The 6,859-nt window shown below is 36.5% G+C and overlaps 1 pseudogene; it reads right to left on the reverse strand.

Annotated features, from left to right (window-relative positions):
- Nucleotides 1-3,755: 3,755 nt before the first annotated feature.
- On the reverse strand, nucleotides 3,756-5,754 carry LOC149151273 (DEAD-box ATP-dependent RNA helicase 15 pseudogene; annotated as a pseudogene).
- Between the last annotated feature and the right edge of the window lie 1,105 nt (nucleotides 5,755-6,859).

Consider the following 6,859-nt stretch of genomic DNA (forward strand, 5'->3'; position numbering starts at 1 on the left):
TTGGGTTCAAAGAAAACTGAAGAGTAACCATGATTGTCAAAAAGCAATAAATTAGTTGTCACAAGATTAAAGCTAAAGATAAGACAAAAGAATACTAATATGGAATGGAATTTCAACAAAGGGACATGCCATTTTGGAAACATACCCTATAACATGACATAGGTCACAATCAAAAGCTGAAGATGGTTCATGAACCAAAATAGATTTTATATTTTTTATGCCAAAACAGGGCCAAAGAAGATTGATAAGCTAGATACTTTCACTATTCAAAGGAATTAAAATGTTTAGATATTTGTTTTCACATATTCTAATATGATCTCACTGTAGCAGAGTGAGGTACAAATGTTGGAGAATTCCTAAAGCAATCGAGATTTTTTCAATTTTAGGAATCGAACTCAGATAGTCAGATTGCTGCCACTCCTCCTTCCATATTTCCCTGCAGATTTGATTGAATGAGGCCTTCAAGCATCAATGTACCATTACAAGGCACCAAATGCTCAAATGTAACTATGTGCTCCTTCAGCAACCATGATGTCATGGTGACTTGGGAGCTCCACAGGCAATTTGTGAATTTCTAACCATTACATTAACCCACTTGCAACTTCTCTCGGTAATTCCTTCCTCGCATCTCTATTAGATACTTAATAGACATTTTAACATAGGATAATGTATAAAACACAGGGAGAACATCAAGGTCTACAATGGAATTTATTGTGAGTATTAAAATGTTTAGATATTTGTTTTCAGATATTCTAATATAATCCCACTGCAGCAGAGTGAGGTACAAATGTTGGAGAATTCCCAAAACAAAAAATACTTGTGCCATTTTGACTTCTTTTGAAGTTGAAAATTCTTCAGAAAAATAATCCCAACAACAATGTTAAGATACACACAATAATCCCAAAATAGGGACATCCAGTTATGCCACTGCAGTAAGATCACCTGAAATATCACATAGAAAACAACCACAAACCAAAGATCGCCCATGTGGCATGGCACTGAAACCGTTTACAATGTTAGTAACAAAGTGAGGAAGGATACTATGACATTAGCCAGGGACTTGCACACCAAAACCAGTTTCTGGCCTGATAAATCTTTTGTTCACGGATGATATGTTATAAACCATATACATTTCACACTTTGCATACGTATAGAAGTTCAGTTCGGCTAAACTTAACAGAAAGGAAGTATATCTCTAGGTGATAATGACAACTCTTCCATGTTACACTTAAGCTCAGTACCTTGTAAGGATTTTGTGCTAGAGGGTGCAGATTTGTGTAATAGTAGATAAAAATCAACTCTCTAATACCATTTTTAAATATTTCTAATAAATTTTTATATTTCTAAATCAAATTCCATGAATTTTCCAGAATTCTTAATTCCATTGCTAATTTGTAAATAGCTGCACACACATGTTATTGCAGTTTAGGGTGGGATAACTGTGTACACTGTTCCAGGTGGGAGAAATCTGTGCATAGATTGACAAAGGAAAAAAAAACCACTTGCTATTCAGAAAAAATACCAAAAAAAGTCGTGAAAATAAATTAGCATTTATTTTTGTTCAATATAATATAAAATAACAAACAAACATCTTCAATGAAACGAGATTCGAAAGAAGGAAAATCTTGAATTTGAAACTATGTGGCATGTAAGTTGTCTGAAATTTGAATATACAAACTGAAATTAATGAACATCAGTGACATTATTTCGTCAAAGCTCTACTCGTTGGAGCCAATGCACAATATATTTGTTCACAAATTCCAAATGCAGTCAAAGGACACACAATAAACAAACCAAACGCAGAAGATAGTCTTCCACAATTTTCAAGTATTGATATCATTATCTGATTGGATACTCAAAGTATAAAAATAGACAGATACATTCAAACTATTCACGTTTAGTGCAAATATGTAAAATGCAAAAGGGCAACCCTTACACTACAAGGTGGGTCAGTCCATCTCAAGAACTGAACCAATAAGAAGCAACCCTCGTAGCCACAATAATGACCCACAATAATGACCCACATTCAAACCCTGGAGGCATAAAGCCTTGATCTTGTGTATTATTTAGTTGAGTTTGATGACCATGACCACATGTTAAGTGACAATGGTGGTGTAAGAAACAATCTCTTATTCAGTTTGTGAACCCTACCGAGATCATGTGGAGTTGGGTTTCATAAATCTAAAAATGAGAGAAATGAAGACATAAATGGTACAAGAAACATGTGTCTTATTAAGTTATTCAGGCTGTGGGCTTTACTGCAATAATGCAGATTTGAGGTTTACAACTCACCATGCATCAAAAAACAAGAGAGAATTAAGGACGAATGGTACAAGAAGCAGGTCTTTTATTCAAGTTGTGGTCTTTACTGCAGTAATGTGGAGTTGGGGTTCCTTTTTACTTATAGATCCAACAATAAAATAAAAAGGAATGAGGGCATGGATGGTACAAGAAATATGCACTTTTTTCAAGTTGTGGGCTTTACTGCAATAATGCAGATTTATGAAAGAACGGTACAAGAAACAGGTCTTTTATTCAGGTTGTGGGCTTTACTGTGATCATGCGAAGTTGGGATTCTTTTTCTCTCACAGAGCTATACAAAGGGCAGGAATGAGGACAAGTATGGTACAAAAAATTGTTCCTATTTATTCAAGCTATGTACTTTACTTCAATAATGCAGATTCATAAGGTTGTTTAACTTCACTTCAATAATGCAGATTCATATAAGGATGGTATAAGAAACACGTCTCTTAATCAGGTTGTCGGTTCTATTGCAACCATGAGAGTTGGGGTTACGGTTCATGAGCTCCATACCACTAGGTGTCAAGTTTGAATCTAAGTCTGAATCTCACTTGAGAAATCTGAATCCCCTTAGAGGTGAGGTAAGGTGCACTAGTCTATTGCCTATGCCAATGCCAATGGGTCTAGCATGTCTAAAGGTTAAATATACCATCCATGAATGTGGGAAACCATCCTTCCGAAGGGTTTCCTTTCTTCAGTGATGGGAGAATTTATTAGAGGCTGAATGGGTCAAAACAATCAAACTCCAGTAATATTCTGGCTTAAAATCCAGCAGTCAACAAAATGTCCAAAATATTATCAGAGCTGTTGTAGGATGGATCTGTATGAAGCCTGTTTTCTGTCAAATTGTTTATGCATACAAGATTATTGTAAATGCCACCATCTTACATCTTATTTCTGCCCATTCGTTTGAAACACAATGTTAACCACGGATTTACAGCGCACTCATGAAATAAATAAAAAATATGTACTGCAGATCAGAGAGCCAACTTGAAGGTTGAATAAAGGATCCAATGGAAGAGCTTTAGAGACTAAAACCTAAAAGAACATAATCACAATCAGAAGGTTTTTTTAAAAAGATGAAAAGTGACTTGTGCAACAGTGACTTTCAGGCATAATATCTTACCTCAAGTCAGAAACTAATAATCGAGAAGAATTGTGACATATAAAGAATCATTGAAGAAAAAAATGAATAAACAAAATGCCTTTCAAAAATAGAAAATAAAGAGAAAACACTAACATTACCCTGGATACATCAGTGTCTGATCTGACCAGGTTTCGAACATACTGGATGTTGGGGTACAGAGTTTTCCCTAGATTGCTGCCGAGCAATAGTAGATAGAGAATTTGAAATCGAAAGCCGTTAATGTTGCTGCAACTTGCAATGTATCTAAAAAAATATAGTTTATATTTTTACATAACAAATGCTAAGTCATTAAGATTTCGATAATTTTTTACATAACAAATGCTAAGTCATTAAGATTTCGATAATAGGTGGCCTCCGGAGTAAGCTGAGCCGATTTTTCAAGCGTTACAGGTTCCTCTACCAATCGACCAGTTTTGTCAATATCTCCAATGTTTGTTTCCATGCTCATTTTCGCTATCAGCATAGCATGTCTAGAAGCATCAATTGCTCTTTCCTGCACATTCAATATTAATTCAGTAGACCATGGTTTAAGAGGTGGCTTCTAATCCATGTTGATCTGTGGAGTGCCCAATATAAGAAGAATGAGGGATACTTTCCTTCATTATACTTTTAGATGACATTACAAAACTAAAGACATCGCAAAGGTAAAATTCAAGGTTTTGAAACCTCTTGTAATCCAACCATTGTAATGTTTGCTTTAGCAATATCCACAGCATGCTTCTGTGGAATAACATGACTACTTTCATCCAAAATCTAACTGAAGATTCCTTGCAAGGGTGCAAGATTGGTTGAAGCTCCACTCAAAATAACTAGTGAGAAGGAAGCTCCTTGACGTGCATATTTCAAAGATTTTATTGTAAATTTTGGGGATATTCCAAGCATATATCTTCAATTTTGACCATTATAGACATTGATGACTCCATAATATGATCATTTTTCCCATCGATTTCTTTTTAATTGCACTAAATCCAAATTTGTTGTAAAATTTGTAGCTCAAAACATGGGTTTTTGTATAATTAGGACAAATAGAAGAAAACACGCATGGCTCTCATAGAAAAACCAAATATGTCTTAGTCGTGGATAAGACTGAAATTGTGATGGTCTGTCTACAAATGCCTTGATGGCCATTGTTCCTTTCAATTTTATGAATCTGCTGTGTTTTTATGAACAGAAAACAAAACCAGACCATGCCAAAACTGAGATGAATGAGAAGGATAATTATTGCAGACACCAGAGCAGATTTCAATGGCCATGATGGCATGTATGTTGATGCTTCTATATGTGCTGGGAGTGCCTTGATATCAACTGCAAAACGTTCTTGAACCTGCTTCAGCACATCCTCCTCTGATGAAGAAGCAGAAGAAACAAAGGTAATTGCAAGACCCTTTGTGCCAAACCGTCCAGCCCTTCCAACCCTGTGCAAATAAGTATCTGCAGACTCAGGCATGTCATAGTTGATAACAATATTAACTCTTTCAATGTCAATTCCCCTGCCTACCAGATCAGTTGCAACCAGAAGCCTCTTATTCCCCTCCTTGAAACTTTTGTATCTCATCAGTCTTTCATCCTGCTGCATTCCAGAATGAATGCAGGTACAACGAAAGTTGCACCCCACCAGCAGCTTGGATAGCTCAGAAGCCCTTTTCACACTCTTCACAAATATAACCACCTGGTTGAAATCCAGGACATCCAGCAAATCAGTCAGCTTCCTGTTCTTTTCTACCTCAGCCAGTTTTATATAGTGCTGAACTAGACCATGAAGTGTGAGCTTGGCCTCATCATCAACATATATCTCCATAGGATCCTACATGAATTTCTTGCAGACAGGCCTGATTTCGTTGCTCAGTGTGGCTGAAAACATCATGACCTGCTTGTCATGAGGGGTCATCTTGAAAATGGCCTGTACATCTCTCCTCATGTCCAAAGATTCCAGCATTTTGTCACATTCATCCAGAATAAAATGCCTGATATTTCTCAGACTGAGATCCTTGTCTTTTGCCAATGCCAGAATCCTTCCAGGGGTCCTAACAACTATTTGGGGGGATTCATTTTTTAATATTGCCTTGTGAGTTTTGATAGGAAGGCCTCCATAGAATACATCAACCTTCAATTCTTTCAGATGAGTCATAAACCTCTCAAATTCATGGCATATCTGGTATGCCAATTCTCTAGTATGGCACAAAACTAGGGTACAGACTTGGCCTTCTGTGGGTTCGATCTGCTGCAGAGTTGAAAGCACGAAAACTGCTATTTTCCCCCATTCCAGATTTGGCCTAACAGAGTACATTCATGCCCAGAATCGCCTGAGGAATGCACTCTTGCTGAACTTCTGAGGGATGTTCAAATCCAGAGTCCACAATTACTCGAAGGAGCTCTGGCTTTAGTAGGAAATCCCACATAACCTTTCTTGGAGGCTTCATCAGTGGCAAAATGTTCCTCCAATGCTTGTGCGTCCAATTCCTCTTCTTCATAGTCCAGGAGCTCTTCATTATAAATCTCTTCCTTCAACTCTTCCACATTGTCTACTCCTTGTTTTGCCATTTTCACTAAAAATATGAAGCACAAGCGCAACTTTATGATGAAATAGCAGAAGAGGTTTTATTGTTGTAAAAGATGAAATAATGATGCAGAAAACTAGCCATGTGTGTCTCAAAGCACTCTCAGAAATTATATAAATTAAGGTTCAACAGACATACCCATCTCATTCAAATTGGTGACAACTTCATAGGGTGATATTTAAAGTACAATTGAGAGAATTGCCTTTTCTGGCTATGTTGGTTATGTTTTCCACCAACCCGGCATCAAACACACTAATTAAATGTCATGTAGTCACTATTACATTTCAATTGGTGAAAAATTCATAGGGTGATATTTAAAATACATTTGAGAGAACCACCTATAAGTTGTATGAAAGCTGACTTAGCAGTCTTTGGTTCCCTACCAAAGATTGTAACTATTAGTGCCAAGTGCTTTCAACTTTCTCCATGGTAGACGCTTGGAGGGTTGCATTTCACTAATAGATTTCAAAACTTTGTGACGAGGCTTGATTCTAAACTCTAAACTACACAACATGAGATTAGAATGTGTTAAAAGAAACTTTGAACAAAATAGTCCATGATTTTATGCACTTTACAACCCACAATGCAACAGAAATGGTGGCATTAATTTAAGGACTTTGCCTTTGTAAAGGCCTGAAAATAAGCAGAAATATCCCAAGTAGAAGTAGAAGAGAAAATTGTTAATTGAAGTTAGAGGAGGAAAGGTTCTTCTAAATTTAGAAGTGCAATAAATTTGGTAGAAGAACTGGCATATGAAGTTAAGGCATATGAACAGAAAACAAAACCAGACCATTCCAAAACTGAGATGAATGAGAAGGATAATTATTGCAGACACCAGAGCAGATTTCAATGG

Source organism: Pinus tabuliformis, chromosome 9 (genome assembly GCF_031772625.1).
Source record: "Pinus tabuliformis cultivar Carrire ecotype Pingquan chromosome 9, CPIR1, whole genome shotgun sequence".
Taxonomy (NCBI): domain Eukaryota; kingdom Viridiplantae; phylum Streptophyta; class Pinopsida; order Pinales; family Pinaceae; genus Pinus; species Pinus tabuliformis.